Raw genomic sequence first — 18,482 nt, 5'->3', positions numbered from 1 at the left:
TATAATGCAAGTTTAATTAGATGGTGAGAACCAGAGGTGATGAGTTAGAGGAATCCTCTGCTGCCAGACTGGACAGAATGGAAAGACTGATTCAGGAAATGGCAGAAGCTTTGAGACAGCAACAGGAGTGGCAACAACAGTGGCAGCAACCACATCCGCCACCTCCACCTCCGGCACCACCTGTGCCAGATAATCAAAATGATGATCGGATAATCGCTCTCACCAAGGAATTCAAGAAAATGAAACCACCACAGTTCCATGGTGGACTAGATCCCTTAAAAGCCGAAGCTTGGGTACTTGGGATTGAAAAACTGTTTGAGGTGTTTCCGTGCTCGGATACACAGAAAGTGCTTCTAGCCACCTTTATGCTAGAAGATGAAGCGAGAAGATGGTGGATGTTGATGAGGGAAAACCACAGAGATATTAATTGGGCGAAATTTTTGGAAATCTTCTATGACAAGTACTTCCCGCAGTGTGTCCGGGACAGGAAAGTGGCAGAATTCATGGAACTCAAACAAGACAGTATGACTGTAGCTGAGTATGAGGCCAAATTTACTGAGTTGGCCAGGTTTGCACCACACGTAATTGACACTGATTATAAGAAGGCAAGGCATTTTGAAGGTGGGCTCCGAAGTGACATCCTAGAGCGGGTGAATGTCCTGAAATTGGAGACCTACATTGGGGTGCTTGACCGGGCCATCATATCAGAGGCTAATATAGCTAGACAAGCTAAGCCAACAACCGAATGGAGAGGCAACAAAAGACAAGGCTTCTTTTTGAAGAAGAAATTTCTAAAAAAGCAAAACACGGGCTCCTCAACTACCTCAAGTTCTTCCCGAGACACGACTCCCATGTGCAACACTTGTAGCAAAAGGCACCGTGGAGTTTGTTACCGTGCATCGGGAGCCTGTTTTAAGTGTGGGAAACAAGGGCATATAGCCCGAGATTGTAATCAGAATAGTGGGAAGATAGCTGCTAGCTCCACTGCATCGATCCCGAAGCCGGGAAACACTTTGAGATCTGCTACTACTGGGGATACAGTGAGACAAGGGAGAGTCTTTGCACTCGTTCCGGGTGACACACGGAATGCCAATGCCGTTGTCTCAGGTACTATCTCGATATGTAATCAGGATGCTTTTGTGTTAATTGATTCTGGATCAACGCATTCATTTGTGACATATGCATTTGCATCTAGACTGAAAAGACCCCTAGAATTGTTGCCATATTTGTTATGTGTGTCTGCTCCATCGGGGGAATCTGTGTTATGTGACTATATATATCGGTTTTGTGACATGCATATTGAGGATGCTACCCTGTATGTAGATTTGTTGCCCTTAAACTTTAGACACTTTGATGTAATTTTGGGCATGGATTGGTTGACCAAATACTGTGCCACTATAGATTGTGTGACAAAGAGGGTTGTATTTAAACCACCAGAACAGAAAGAAATTGTGTTTGTGGGAAATGGGGTAGTACCTCCACCATATTTGATATCTGCAATGAAAGCATGTAAATTGATCAGGAAGGGATGCCAGGGTTATTTGTGTTATGTATTGACTGAACAATCCGTGAATGTTGAATTGAATGATATTCCCATCGTTAGAGAATTCCCAGATGTGTTTCCAAATGAATTACCAGGGGAATTGGTAGACAGGGAGATAGAGTTTACTATTGAAACTGTGCCAGGCACCCAACCTATTTCTAAAACTCCCTACAGGATGGCTACAGCCGAAATGAAAGAATTAAAAGAACAGTTGCAAGACCTTCTTGATAAAGGGTTTATCCGGCCCAGTACTTCGCCTTGGGGCGCACCAGTGTTATTTGTAAAGAAAAAGGATGGTACCTTACGCCTATGTATTGATTACCGGGAATTGAACAAGGTAACGATAAAGAATAAATATCCCTTACCCCGTATTGATGACTTATTTGACCAGTTGCAGGGATCACAGGTGTTTTCTAAGATTGATTTGAGATCCGGGTATCATCAGCTGAAGGTTAAGGCAGAAGATGTTGAGAAAACCGCATTCAGAACGAGGTATGGTCATTTTGAGTTTCTTGTTATGCCATTTGGAGTGACTAATGCTCCGGCAGCATTTATGGACTTAATGAATAGAATTTTTAAAACCTACCTTGATGAGTTTGTTGTTGTCTTCATCGATGATATTTTAATATACTCTAAAGATAGACTTGAACACGAACATCATTTGAGGACTGTTTTACAAATACTTCGGGAAAGAAAACTATTTGCTAAGTTAAAGAAATGTGAGTTTTGGTTGGATGAGGTTATTTTCTTAGGGCACGTGGTCAACAAGGAAGGAATTTCAGTGGACCCGCAGAAAATAGAAGCAATTGTGAATTGGCCTACACCAACTAATGTGACAGAAGTTCGCAGTTTCATGGGCTTAGCTGGGTACTACAGAAGGTTTGTAAAGGACTTTTCGAAATTAGCTGTGCCTCTTACCCAATTGACACGTAAAGGACAACCATTTGAGTGGAATAGTGAAAGAGAATCAGCCCTTCATGAATTGAAGACAAGATTGACCACTGCACCAATTTTGACACTACCTTCAGGTACAGAAAATTTTGTGATTTTCAGTGACGCATCTTATAAGGGTTTGGGTTGTGTGTTAATGCAGAACGGAAAGGTTATTGCTTACGCCTCCCGACAGTTGAGGCCACATGAGAAGAATTATCCAACACATGACCTAGAATTGGCCGCAGTTGTTTTTGCTTTGAAAATCTGGCGGCATTATTTGTATGGGGCAAAGTGTGAAGTCTACACAGATCATAAAAGCCTAAAATACTTCTTCACGCAGAAAGAGTTGAATATGCGTCAGAGAAGATGGCTGGAATTGATAAAAGATTACGACCTAGAAATTCAGTATCACCCCGGAAAAGCTAATACAGTGGCTGATGCCTTGAGCAGGAAATCAACAGGGAGTATGGCTTGCTTGCTTACTGAACAAAGGGAGATTTTGCAAGACTTTGAAAAGTCTGAAATTGAAGTGGTGGTGTGCGAACAGGGCGGATTGATAGCCGCTATTACAGCCGAGCCGGCAATTGTTGATGAAATCAAGCAAAAACAGAAAGAGGATGAGTTCCTCAGAAAGGTAATTGATGAATTTGAAGTCAGCCCAAAAGCAGAGTTCAGTATCGAGAATGGAATGTTGAAATTTCGAAACCGAATATGTGTTCCAGTTATTCCGGAGCTAAAGAAGAGGGTCTTAAATGAAGCCCACAGATCCGTATTTGCTATGCATCCGGGTAACAATAAAATGTATCGGGATTTGAAACAAACCTATTGGTGGCCTAAAATGAAGAAAGAGATTGCAGAACATGTGTCCAAGTGCCTTCAGTGTCAGCAAGTTAAGGCTGAACATCAGAAACCAGGCGGTCTACTTCAACCTCTCCCCATTCCTGAGTGGAAGTGGGAACATGTGACCATGGATTTCGTTGTTGGCCTACCTCGGACTTCCCGCGGTATGGATTCTGTTTGGGTTGTAGTTGATAGACTGACTAAATCTGCACATTTTCTGCCTGTCAAAACTACATTTACTGCTTACAGGTTGGCTACTATTTATGTTGATGAAATTGTCCGCTTACATGGAGTTCCAGTATCCATTGTGTCGGATAGAGATCCGAAGTTTGTATCTAGATTGTGGAAGAGTTTGCAGGAAGCTATGGGAACAGAACTAAGGTTCAGCACTGCATTCCACCCACAGACAGATGGGCAGTCAGAACGAACAATACAGACTTTGGAAGATATGCTTCGCATGTGTGCTTTGGATTTTCAGGGGAGTTGGGAAGATTACCTGCCACTTGCAGAATTTGCCTATAATAATAGCTTCCACTCCAGCATCGGTATGGCACCATACGAGGCTTTGTATGGTAGGAGGTGTAGATCACCTATTTGTTGGACAGAGGTCGGGGACAGAGCTTTGCTCGGGCCTGAAATTGTACAAGACACCTCTGAAAAGATCAAAACTATTCGGCAAAGGCTCAAAACAGCTCAAGACCGACAGAAGAGTTATGCAGATGTCCGGAGAAGACCTCTTGAGTATGAGGTCGACGACCATGTGTTCATCCGTGTTTCTCCAATGAAAGGCCAAGTTAGGTTTGGGAAAAAGGGCAAGTTGACGCCCCGTTATATTGGGCCGTTTCAAATTTTGGAGAAACTTGGTCCAGTTGCTTATAGAGTTGCTTTGCCACCGGGATTTGAGCAAATCCACAATGTGTTTCATGTGTCAATGTTGAGGGGTTACCTCCGAGACCCGTTGCATGTGATTGATTATCACCGGATTGCTATTGATGAAAATATGGAATATGCTGAATGGCCGGAAAGAATTGTTGACCGACAAGTGAAAGAATTGAGAAACAAATCCATTCCAATGGTGAAAGTGGAATGGAAGGAACACTATGGGACAGATGCTACATGGGAAAAAGAGGAGGAAATGCGTCTACGCTATCCACATTTGTTTCCCGACGAAGGTAAGTTAAGTTTGGAGGACCAAACTTCCTAAAGGGGGGAAGACTGTGACACCCCTGTTCCGTAGTATGTTAATTGGTCCTTAACATGATGTGATTATGTATTTTGATATGATTTTGTGTTCCACTATGTGAAAATATGTGGTTTGAAACTTTATCTGTTCATCGTAGGAATATCTGTTTGAGTAGTCTGTTTTGGAAATTTAATTGAGGGCCTTATCGGCCACGGAACCCGAAATTGATTACGCCATTGTGGTTGGCATAATTTTTAGGGCCTACGGTGAAATTTAATTGAAATTTGATTCTGGTCAATTTAAACCGATTAAATTGAGAAATTAAGTACCCCATTATTTTATATTAAAATATTTGTTAGTGGGTCTTGTTGTATATTTGTATTGCACTCTCCTTTAGCTCTCTTAAAACTCAAAATCTGAGTTAGACAATTGAGAGTGAGAGAGAGGCCGGCCATGGAGAGAAAAAGGGAGAGATTTGAGTAATTTGGGCTCAAGACTTGGGAATTTGAAGATCTAGCTCAAGATTTGGCTAGGGCTTGAGTGTTGAAGCTCTTAGGTAAGTGATTTCATGAACTCTTACTTGTAATTTGTAAGTTCAAGGGTTGTTTGTGATCAAGAACATGTAATGAGTTGATTTTTGTTGAGATTGAAGTCTTAGAACTCATGCATGTAAGAAATTACTTTGAATTTGCATGTTTGAGCTTGAAACACATGATTCATGTGGAGTTTTGGGTAAAGCTCATATTGTAGTCACCATTTGTACCATCTAAGTTGAGAATGATGAGCATCTCCCACATGCATGTACAAATCATGGGAGTATAAGTCTTGAATGTTGAATTTGAGCATGTTGATGATGGGTTTGAGACAATTTGGGACATGCATGTAGATAATTCATGTAATTGAGCTTCCTAATGTTGTAATCTGCATTAGTAGCATGTTAGCATGTGTAAATGTGTAATTTGAACCATTGCATGCAAGAAATGTAGATGGAAAACTGATTTGGAGCTCAAGAACACGATCTGGGAAACCCAGATTTTTGAGGTCCGCTCGAGCGGGGTAGTGGCCGCTCGAGCGGGAAAATCGTGCTCCCAGCATTTTTGCAGAGTTGGATGCCCGCTCGAGCGGGACATTTCACGCTCGAGCGTGGATTTTTGTAGACGGACCTTCAGCTCGAGCGCATCTTTTGTGCAACCAGTACCTTGCAGGCCTTAAGGGTCCGCTCGAGCGGATAATCTTACGCTCGAGCGGGGACCCTGTTTCCTGGAATTTTGTTCATGCATTTTGTGATTCGTTTTCCGTTCTCTTTCACTTGTAAGCACTCCTAGGCATGTGTTAAGCATTGTAAATGAGTTAATGAGATAAGAACAAAGCCTAAAGAGGAATATGTGAATTAAAGAATGGATTGAACTGTTAGTGACCCTTTTGTATTCATGAAATGTGTAGGGTCAAGCTCCAGGGCGCATCCACAAGCCGATCACTGTGAGTAATATCAATATTTGAAAACTTGTCAATGTCCAATTGTTATTCCCCTATAAATATTATGAGTTGTTAATTGGGATTGTGGACAAAAGTTTGACATGAATGAATGGGCCAAAGGCCGTTTGACATGAATGAATGGGCCAAAGGCCGTTTGACATGAATGAATGGGCCAAAGGCCGTTTGACATGAATGAATGGGCCAAAGGCCGTTTGACATGAATGAATGGGCCAAAGGCCGTTTGACATGAATGAATGGGCCAAAGGCCGTTTGACATGAATGAATGGGCCGAAGGCCGTTTTGCCATGAATGGAAACCCGGATGGGCCAAAGGCCTGAATGTTTGGAACTACAGTTACTTGACTTGCATTTCGTATAGTTATATATATATATATTTTGCTGTTAAACAGAAGTATGAATTGGGCCCAAGGCCGTTTGGAGCATGTTGATCTACATATTGTTATGTAACTGTTATATTTGATATTATTCACTGGGCTATCGCTCACGCTCATTCATGTATTTGTAGGTGAGCCAAGGGAAGTCCAAACCCAGCCCCAGTAAAGTCTGCTAGGAACAACAGGAGTTTTGGGAGAGTCAGCCTTGTGCCTCGCGCATGAGACCATCCTTGCGCTTTTACTATGTACCTATGTTTTGTCTTGTTGGCAAGGACCCAGTGCATGTCTGTACATAGTCTGTTATAGGTTGACTCGTTTTGGACGATCCTGTCTGTAATGAATTTTATGAAGCTGTACTTTTGATGTGAGTTATTAACGTATCTGAGTATGGTTTGTTTGATGTGCATATAAGCACGGCTCTATGGACAAAGTTTTTAATTTTGCTTCCGTTTGGCCCCCATTAACTCTGTTAAAATACGTTTAGAACAGTTTGAGGCCGTAGGTAATCTCATGATTACTGGCCGGTTACGTCCTTAACCCACGGGGGCGGGTTCGGGTCGTGACAGAGTGGTATCAGAGCACGAGTTAATAACTCACACACTTGTCCAAAAAGAGCAATAAGCGTCTAGATAAGATCTAGGATGCATTCATGTGATAAATACGAGTTTGGAAGCATTGATTATATGCTTAAATGTTTTGTTATGAATAATTATATGTGTAAGTTGTGAACTACTTGCATTACGAATTATCTGGAAATATGTGCTCCTTAGTGTATGTGTACTTGTGTACCTTTGGTATGGAATATAATGCAAGTTTAATTAGATGGTGAGAACCAGAGGTGATGAGTTAGAGGAATCCTCTGCTGCCAGACTGGACAGAATGGAAAGACTGATTCAGGAAATGGCAGAAGCTTTGAGACAGCAACAGGAGTGGCAACAACAGTGGCAGCAACCACATCCGCCACCTCCACCTCCGGCACCACCTGTGCCAGATAATCAAAATGATGATCGGATAATCGCTCTCACCAAGGAATTCAAGAAAATGAAACCACCACAGTTCCATGGTGGACTAGATCCCTTAAAAGCCGAAGCTTGGGTACTTGGGATTGAAAAACTGTTTGAGGTGTTTCCGTGCTCGGATACACAGAAAGTGCTTCTAGCCACCTTTATGCTAGAAGATGAAGCGAGAAGATGGTGGATGTTGATGAGGGAAAACCACAGAGATATTAATTGGGCGAAATTTTTGGAAATCTTCTATGACAAGTACTTCCCGCAGTGTGTCCGGGACAGGAAAGTGGCAGAATTCATGGAACTCAAACAAGACAGTATGACTGTAGCTGAGTATGAGGCCAAATTTACTGAGTTGGCCAGGTTTGCACCACACGTAATTGACACTGATTATAAGAAGGCAAGGCATTTTGAAGGTGGGCTCCGAAGTGACATCCTAGAGCGGGTGAATGTCCTGAAATTGGAGACCTACATTGGGGTGCTTGACCGGGCCATCATATCAGAGGCTAATATAGCTAGACAAGCTAAGCCAACAACCGAATGGAGAGGCAACAAAAGACAAGGCTTCTTTTTGAAGAAGAAATTTCTAAAAAAGCAAAACACGGGCTCCTCAACTACCTCAAGTTCTTCCCGAGACACGACTCCCATGTGCAACACTTGTAGCAAAAGGCACCGTGGAGTTTGTTACCGTGCATCGGGAGCCTGTTTTAAGTGTGGGAAACAAGGGCATATAGCCCGAGATTGTAATCAGAATAGTGGGAAGATAGCTGCTAGCTCCACTGCATCGATCCCGAAGCCGGGAAACACTTTGAGATCTGCTACTACTGGGGATACAGTGAGACAAGGGAGAGTCTTTGCACTCGTTCCGGGTGACACACGGAATGCCAATGCCGTTGTCTCAGGTACTATCTCGATATGTAATCAGGATGCTTTTGTGTTAATTGATTCTGGATCAACGCATTCATTTGTGACATATGCATTTGCATCTAGACTGAAAAGACCCCTAGAATTGTTGCCATATTTGTTATGTGTGTCTGCTCCATCGGGGGAATCTGTGTTATGTGACTATATATATCGGTTTTGTGACATGCATATTGAGGATGCTACCCTGTATGTAGATTTGTTGCCCTTAAACTTTAGACACTTTGATGTAATTTTGGGCATGGATTGGTTGACCAAATACTGTGCCACTATAGATTGTGTGACAAAGAGGGTTGTATTTAAACCACCAGAACAGAAAGAAATTGTGTTTGTGGGAAATGGGGTAGTACCTCCACCATATTTGATATCTGCAATGAAAGCATGTAAATTGATCAGGAAGGGATGCCAGGGTTATTTGTGTTATGTATTGACTGAACAATCCGTGAATGTTGAATTGAATGATATTCCCATCGTTAGAGAATTCCCAGATGTGTTTCCAAATGAATTACCAGGGGAATTGGTAGACAGGGAGATAGAGTTTACTATTGAAACTGTGCCAGGCACCCAACCTATTTCTAAAACTCCCTACAGGATGGCTACAGCCGAAATGAAAGAATTAAAAGAACAGTTGCAAGACCTTCTTGATAAAGGGTTTATCCGGCCCAGTACTTCGCCTTGGGGCGCACCAGTGTTATTTGTAAAGAAAAAGGATGGTACCTTACGCCTATGTATTGATTACCGGGAATTGAACAAGGTAACGATAAAGAATAAATATCCCTTACCCCGTATTGATGACTTATTTGACCAGTTGCAGGGATCACAGGTGTTTTCTAAGATTGATTTGAGATCCGGGTATCATCAGCTGAAGGTTAAGGCAGAAGATGTTGAGAAAACCGCATTCAGAACGAGGTATGGTCATTTTGAGTTTCTTGTTATGCCATTTGGAGTGACTAATGCTCCGGCAGCATTTATGGACTTAATGAATAGAATTTTTAAAACCTACCTTGATGAGTTTGTTGTTGTCTTCATCGATGATATTTTAATATACTCTAAAGATAGACTTGAACACGAACATCATTTGAGGACTGTTTTACAAATACTTCGGGAAAGAAAACTATTTGCTAAGTTAAAGAAATGTGAGTTTTGGTTGGATGAGGTTATTTTCTTAGGGCACGTGGTCAACAAGGAAGGAATTTCAGTGGACCCGCAGAAAATAGAAGCAATTGTGAATTGGCCTACACCAACTAATGTGACAGAAGTTCGCAGTTTCATGGGCTTAGCTGGGTACTACAGAAGGTTTGTAAAGGACTTTTCGAAATTAGCTGTGCCTCTTACCCAATTGACACGTAAAGGACAACCATTTGAGTGGAATAGTGAAAGAGAATCAGCCCTTCATGAATTGAAGACAAGATTGACCACTGCACCAATTTTGACACTACCTTCAGGTACAGAAAATTTTGTGATTTTCAGTGACGCATCTTATAAGGGTTTGGGTTGTGTGTTAATGCAGAACGGAAAGGTTATTGCTTACGCCTCCCGACAGTTGAGGCCACATGAGAAGAATTATCCAACACATGACCTAGAATTGGCCGCAGTTGTTTTTGCTTTGAAAATCTGGCGGCATTATTTGTATGGGGCAAAGTGTGAAGTCTACACAGATCATAAAAGCCTAAAATACTTCTTCACGCAGAAAGAGTTGAATATGCGTCAGAGAAGATGGCTGGAATTGATAAAAGATTACGACCTAGAAATTCAGTATCACCCCGGAAAAGCTAATACAGTGGCTGATGCCTTGAGCAGGAAATCAACAGGGAGTATGGCTTGCTTGCTTACTGAACAAAGGGAGATTTTGCAAGACTTTGAAAAGTCTGAAATTGAAGTGGTGGTGTGCGAACAGGGCGGATTGATAGCCGCTATTACAGCCGAGCCGGCAATTGTTGATGAAATCAAGCAAAAACAGAAAGAGGATGAGTTCCTCAGAAAGGTAATTGATGAATTTGAAGTCAGCCCAAAAGCAGAGTTCAGTATCGAGAATGGAATGTTGAAATTTCGAAACCGAATATGTGTTCCAGTTATTCCGGAGCTAAAGAAGAGGGTCTTAAATGAAGCCCACAGATCCGTATTTGCTATGCATCCGGGTAACAATAAAATGTATCGGGATTTGAAACAAACCTATTGGTGGCCTAAAATGAAGAAAGAGATTGCAGAACATGTGTCCAAGTGCCTTCAGTGTCAGCAAGTTAAGGCTGAACATCAGAAACCAGGCGGTCTACTTCAACCTCTCCCCATTCCTGAGTGGAAGTGGGAACATGTGACCATGGATTTCGTTGTTGGCCTACCTCGGACTTCCCGCGGTATGGATTCTGTTTGGGTTGTAGTTGATAGACTGACTAAATCTGCACATTTTCTGCCTGTCAAAACTACATTTACTGCTTACAGGTTGGCTACTATTTATGTTGATGAAATTGTCCGCTTACATGGAGTTCCAGTATCCATTGTGTCGGATAGAGATCCGAAGTTTGTATCTAGATTGTGGAAGAGTTTGCAGGAAGCTATGGGAACAGAACTAAGGTTCAGCACTGCATTCCACCCACAGACAGATGGGCAGTCAGAACGAACAATACAGACTTTGGAAGATATGCTTCGCATGTGTGCTTTGGATTTTCAGGGGAGTTGGGAAGATTACCTGCCACTTGCAGAATTTGCCTATAATAATAGCTTCCACTCCAGCATCGGTATGGCACCATACGAGGCTTTGTATGGTAGGAGGTGTAGATCACCTATTTGTTGGACAGAGGTCGGGGACAGAGCTTTGCTCGGGCCTGAAATTGTACAAGACACCTCTGAAAAGATCAAAACTATTCGGCAAAGGCTCAAAACAGCTCAAGACCGACAGAAGAGTTATGCAGATGTCCGGAGAAGACCTCTTGAGTATGAGGTCGACGACCATGTGTTCATCCGTGTTTCTCCAATGAAAGGCCAAGTTAGGTTTGGGAAAAAGGGCAAGTTGACGCCCCGTTATATTGGGCCGTTTCAAATTTTGGAGAAACTTGGTCCAGTTGCTTATAGAGTTGCTTTGCCACCGGGATTTGAGCAAATCCACAATGTGTTTCATGTGTCAATGTTGAGGGGTTACCTCCGAGACCCGTTGCATGTGATTGATTATCACCGGATTGCTATTGATGAAAATATGGAATATGCTGAATGGCCGGAAAGAATTGTTGACCGACAAGTGAAAGAATTGAGAAACAAATCCATTCCAATGGTGAAAGTGGAATGGAAGGAACACTATGGGACAGATGCTACATGGGAAAAAGAGGAGGAAATGCGTCTACGCTATCCACATTTGTTTCCCGACGAAGGTAAGTTAAGTTTGGAGGACCAAACTTCCTAAAGGGGGGAAGACTGTGACACCCCTGTTCCGTAGTATGTTAATTGGTCCTTAACATGATGTGATTATGTATTTTGATATGATTTTGTGTTCCACTATGTGAAAATATGTGGTTTGAAACTTTATCTGTTCATCGTAGGAATATCTGTTTGAGTAGTCTGTTTTGGAAATTTAATTGAGGGCCTTATCGGCCACGGAACCCGAAATTGATTACGCCATTGTGGTTGGCATAATTTTTAGGGCCTACGGTGAAATTTAATTGAAATTTGATTCTGGTCAATTTAAACCGATTAAATTGAGAAATTAAGTACCCCATTATTTTATATTAAAATATTTGTTAGTGGGGCTTGTTGTATATTTGTATTGCACTCTCCTTTAGCTCTCTTAAAACTCAAAATCTGAGTTAGACAATTGAGAGTGAGAGAGAGGCCGGCCATGGAGAGAAAAAGGGAGAGATTTGAGTAATTTGGGCTCAAGACTTGGGAATTTGAAGATCTAGCTCAAGATTTGGCTAGGGCTTGAGTGTTGAAGCTCTTAGGTAAGTGATTTCATGAACTCTTACTTGTAATTTGTAAGTTCAAGGGTTGTTTGTGATCAAGAACATGTAATGAGTTGATTTTTGTTGAGATTGAAGTCTTAGAACTCATGCATGTAAGAAATTACTTTGAATTTGCATGTTTGAGCTTGAAACACATGATTCATGTGGAGTTTTGGGTAAAGCTCATATTGTAGTCACCATTTGTACCATCTAAGTTGAGAATGATGAGCATCTCCCACATGCATGTACAAATCATGGGAGTATAAGTCTTGAATGTTGAATTTGAGCATGTTGATGATGGGTTTGAGACAATTTGGGACATGCATGTAGATAATTCATGTAATTGAGCTTCCTAATGTTGTAATCTGCATTAGTAGCATGTTAGCATGTGTAAATGTGTAATTTGAACCATTGCATGCAAGAAATGTAGATGGAAAACTGATTTGGAGCTCAAGAACACGATCTGGGAAACCCAGATTTTTGAGGTCCGCTCGAGCGGGGTAGTGGCCGCTCGAGCGGGAAAATCGTGCTCCCAGCATTTTTGCAGAGTTGGATGCCCGCTCGAGCGGGACATTTCACGCTCGAGCGTGGATTTTTGTAGACGGACCTTCAGCTCGAGCGCATCTTTTGTGCAACCAGTACCTTGCAGGCCTTAAGGGTCCGCTCGAGCGGATAATCTTACGCTCGAGCGGGGACCCTGTTTCCTGGAATTTTGTTCATGCATTTTGTGATTCGTTTTCCGTTCTCTTTCACTTGTAAGCACTCCTAGGCATGTGTTAAGCATTGTAAATGAGTTAATGAGATAAGAACAAAGCCTAAAGAGGAATATGTGAATTAAAGAATGGATTGAACTGTTAGTGACCCTTTTGTATTCATGAAATGTGTAGGGTCAAGCTCCAGGGCGCATCCACAAGCCGATCACTGTGAGTAATATCAATATTTGAAAACTTGTCAATGTCCAATTGTTATTCCCCTATAAATATTATGAGTTGTTAATTGGGATTGTGGACAAAAGTTTGACATGAATGAATGGGCCAAAGGCCGTTTGACATGAATGAATGGGCCAAAGGCCGTTTGACATGAATGAATGGGCCAAAGGCCGTTTGACATGAATGAATGGGCCAAAGGCCGTTTGACATGAATGAATGGGCCAAAGGCCGTTTGACATGAATGAATGGGCCAAAGGCCGTTTGACATGAATGAATGGGCCGAAGGCCGTTTTGCCATGAATGGAAACCCGGATGGGCCAAAGGCCTGAATGTTTGGAACTACAGTTACTTGACTTGCATTTCGTATAGTTATATATATATATATTTTGCTGTTAAACAGAAGTATGAATTGGGCCCAAGGCCGTTTGGAGCATGTTGATCTACATATTGTTATGTAACTGTTATATTTGATATTATTCACTGGGCTATCGCTCACGCTCATTCATGTATTTGTAGGTGAGCCAAGGGAAGTCCAAACCCAGCCCCAGTAAAGTCTGCTAGGAACAACAGGAGTTTTGGGAGAGTCAGCCTTGTGCCTCGCGCATGAGACCATCCTTGCGCTTTTACTATGTACCTATGTTTTGTCTTGTTGGCAAGGACCCAGTGCATGTCTGTACATAGTCTGTTATAGGTTGACTCGTTTTGGACGATCCTGTCTGTAATGAATTTTATGAAGCTGTACTTTTGATGTGAGTTATTAACGTATCTGAGTATGGTTTGTTTGATGTGCATATAAGCACGGCTCTATGGACAAAGTTTTTAATTTTGCTTCCGTTTGGCCCCCATTAACTCTGTTAAAATACGTTTAGAACAGTTTGAGGCCGTAGGTAATCTCATGATTACTGGCCGGTTACGTCCTTAACCCACGGGGGCGGGTTCGGGTCGTGACATTTATGCTCTAGCATCCTTGCATGTGTGTGAGTGATTGCCATGAATAGCATGCTTACCATGAGGCTATTTGCTTATGTGATATAACTGCCTGAATGCCTGTGGGTGAAGGTTGGGTTATCTGAATTGGAATAAATCATCAAATGTTTCAAGCCTACCTGCGGGTAGCAAATCATTTTCAAGCAAACAAACATGAAGTGCTTCGTTCCAATTCAGGCGACCCAGTCTATACTTGTATGCTGTGCGCATCACATTGTAACCTAAGCTAATAAACCGGAATAAGAACTCACAATGTTTTCAAAAATTGATATCATGGTTGGTAGAGGCCGGTCTATGACCGGGCGAGCGGGGGTGCTTACGAAGTGACCTTCCCCAATCGTACCCAAGTTCCCGAGCCGAGGCAACTTTGGTGATGACGGACACGTGGCCTTTTGGCACCGAGTCAGGGTTTCCTAAATTTCCCAAAATAAAACATTTAGGTGGCGACTCTGTATCTGGCAAAGCAGTCCATGTTTGGCACTTTTTCAAAAATCAGTTTCTCAAAACAATTTGCCGGATTTGGACTCTTTGGTTCAGACTTAGAACCGTGACAAATTTGAGAGTCCTGAGCTGTAGTGACCCCAAAATGAACAGAACGGGACTTAACCCTCCCGGGGCGTTCAGGGATGTTACACAGCCCCGATCACATCGATTCCCCAGACTGAAAATGGCCATGGCGAAGTCATGTTGTACAGCTTCGACGGCGGGATGTTCATGCGGTTTGCATGGATCTGACACTTGTGGCATCGCCGAACGAAACTAATGCAATCCTCCTCCATGGTGGACCAGTAGTAACCCTGTCTGAGGATCTTCCGTGCCAGCATTACCCCGTTCACGTGTGCACCACATTCTCCTCCATGGATGGCCTCCATCAGGCACTTTGATTCTTCGGCTTCTACACACAGCTTGTGCATTCCCAGATGGCCTCTCTTATACAGTTTACCTCCACAGATGATGAACTGAACGGCCATTCTTCTGATTGCCCTTTTATCCTTGGCATTTACCCCTGGCGGGTATACTTCCTTTTCCAAGAAATTCCAGATGTCATAATACCAGGGGTTTTCGTCTTGAACTTCATCTATGGCGGCAATCGACTCGTAGGCTGGTGCAAACTTCTGGTCAATAACGACTGGACGCATCCGGATTCCAAATGGGATGTCTATCATGGAGGATAGAGTTGCTAAAGAGTCCGCGAACCTGTTGTTCTCTCTTGGAAGATGAGCAAAGTTTAACTTCTCAAACCGAGGGATTAGCAAATCCAAGGTCTGGTGGTACATCATCATCTTTTCTTCCTTGACTTTCCAGTCTCCGTTTGCTTGAGATACAACCAGGTTTGAATCCCCAATGACGTCTAACCTTCTTGCCCCTAGTTCCAGGGCTGCTTCTAGACCGGCAATGCACGCCTCATATTCAGCTTCGTTGTTCGAGACTTTGAACCGGAGTTTGAAGGCTAGAGGGATACGGGAATTGTCGGGTGCTATCAACAACACCCCTATCCCATATCCGTATTGATTTGACGCTCCGTCAAAGTACATCGTCCAATATTCGTCGTCGATGTGCAAAATGGCTTCATCTGGGAATGAATACTCGACTGCTTCACCTCCTTCCGCTGGATGGTCGGCCAAGAACTCTGCCACTGCTCTTTCCTTAACTGACTTGCGCGTCACATATTTCAGATCAAATTCGGAGAGCAACAGCAGCCAACGAGCTAGCCTACCCGTAAGTGCTGGTTTCTCGAAAAGGTACTTGATTGGATCCAATCGTGAAACCAACATTACGGAGTGAGCTAACAAGTAGTGCCGCAGCTTCCTGGTAGCCCATACCAGAGCTAAGCAAGCCTTCTCGAGCGGAGTGTAGCGGGTCTCATAATCTAACATCTTCTTGCTCAGATAATAGATGGCCCTCTCCACCTTATCTGCCGATTCTTGTGTGAGCATGCAGCCCATTGTAGTCTCAGTTACCGAAAGGTACAATATCAACGGCTTCCCCGGTTCTGGCGGTGACAACACGGGTGGGTTCTGCAAATATTCTTTGATCTGTTCGAAAGCTGCTTGACATCGGCCGTCCCATTGGAACTTCTTGCCTTTCTTCAGGAGACCAAAAAGTGGTTCATAAGTTAAGGTTAATTTTGAGATAAACCGTCTTATGAATTGCACTTTACCCAGAAAGCCTCGCACCTCCTTTTCAGTCCTTGGTGGTGGTATTTCTAAAATGGCCTTAATCTTTGAAGGGTCGACCTCGATGCCCCTCTGTGTAATCAGAAACCCCAGCATTTTCCCCGCTGTGACACCGAAAGTACATTTCTGAGGATTTAGCCGCAACCGAAATTCTCTGATCCTTTGAAAAAACTTTTGTAAGGCGGTGTAGTGGCCCTATCTTTCCTTGGACTTGACAATCATGTCGTCCACGTACACCTCAACCTCTTTGTGGATCATGTCGTGCAATATTGTGGTTGCGGCCCGTTGATAAGTAGCTCCGGCGTTCTTCAACCCAAACGGCATTACCTGGTAGCAGTATGTTCCCCACGGGTGGTGAATGCAGTCTTTTCTCTGTCTTCTGGTGCCATCACTATTTGATTGTACCCTGAGAAGCCATCCATGAATGAAAGTAAGGCATGCCCTGCCGTAAAATCTACCAACTCATCAATATGCGGTAAGGGAAAGTCGTCCTTCGGACTAGCTCTGTTCAAATCCCTGAAATCCACGCATACCCGGATCCTACCATCCTTCTTCGGCACTGGAACGATGTTGGCCAACCAAGTCGGATATTCGAACACCTGCAGGAAGCCTGCGTCGATCTGCTTGGTGACCTCTTCCTTAATCTTGAGAGCCCAGTCGGGACGGATCCTTCGGAGTTTTTGCTTGACAGGTCGGGCTTCGGGGTCAAGGGGGATCCGATGCTGTACAATCTCAGGATCGATCCCAGGCATGTCTTCGTAGGACCACGCGAAAACATCTTTGAAATCTTTTAGTAAAGCGACTAAGCGCTCGCGTTCCTCCGAAGATAGCGTGGACCCGATCTGGACCAGCCGCGGGTCCTCCTCAGTACCAATGTTCACGGTAATGATTTCATCAGTTAAGGGTTTAACAAACCTCTTCTGTTCCTGATCAATTAAGCGTTACAAAACCGGAGGAATTTCTTCCTCGTCATTTTTATCAAAGTTTTGAAAGTCTGAATTTAAGCAATAAATTAAGGGCACAGAGAAGTACTCAGAAACCACAGTCATTTGATTCTCATTAAGCTCATCCAAATCGTCCGAAATTTCGGTTACATTAGACTCAAATGAAAAAGAGAAAGACGACCTGGACATAACTGTGGCATCCGGGTTATCACCCCCAGGATTACCAGACTCAGACTCAGTCGAGCTGGAACCTGATTCCGACTCACAAGACTCGATGGAATCAGATTCCGGCTCACTACCTGACCCGGTGTTGCTGGACAAGAATCCCTCTTCGTATTGCCAAGTGAGAGAGGGTGCGGTAGATGCATCCAAGATAGTCGCTGGAAGGCTCGCAGCCGTTTCATCCCCAATCATGGAAACCGAGGAGTTATCCCCCAAGCACATTTGGACGATCAAAGGATCTGAGAGTAGACTCGCCAGCGCTACCCCCATCTCATGTTCAACATCCTCAGACTGCACTGCCTTGCTCTGTTCAACCTTAGCTGGTGGGTCTGTCTGCGCTTCGGCAACGTCATCCCCGGGTAGTTGCAAGTCGAAGAAGATTTCAAAACCAGGCACGCGCTTCCTCTCCGCATTCAGCCATGGTTCTGGGAAGCCGCAAAATGGAAAGTCTTCCCCCTCCCGGACGAAGCGTCCGTTCAGGGTACCCCAGATGGGCCTATGCATTAATTCAAAAGGCTTCCCAGCCTGCTTTGCTCTGGCTCTTCCGGCCATTTCTTTTCCTTTCCTCACCCAGTCCTCTTTGGTGGGCAGATAACCCAGTCCAAAGGTGTGAGGGTTGTGTGGCACTTCGGCCAACGCTGAGACGCCCTTCCGGCCGCTCCTTCCCAATCCCATTCCAGGGATGTGTTGTAGCTTGTTCATGAGGTAGACGGATTGAGCACTGACGTACATTCCCTCATTCACAGCCATAATATTTTGTACCACTCGAGCCTCAGCCAAAGTGAACCGGGATAAAAACACATCCTCGGTGCCGTGCTCGATTTCCAAAACAGGCGTGGACACTTCCGGCGGCGGATGGATTGACGAATTCCCAAAAACAATTACTACCCCCTTCCCGTGAGGGTACTTCAGCATCTGATGCAAAGTGGAAGAGACTGCCTTGACCTGGTGCAACCACGGTCGTCCCAAGAGTAGGTTAAAGGTTGCGGGAACGTCC

The sequence above is a fragment of the Camellia sinensis genome, chromosome 7 (genome assembly GCF_055761805.1).
Source record: "Camellia sinensis isolate YWXY chromosome 7, ASM5576180v1, whole genome shotgun sequence".
Classification (NCBI taxonomy): Eukaryota; Viridiplantae; Streptophyta; class Magnoliopsida; order Ericales; family Theaceae; genus Camellia; species Camellia sinensis.
Note: the sequence above shows the minus strand (reverse complement) of the source record.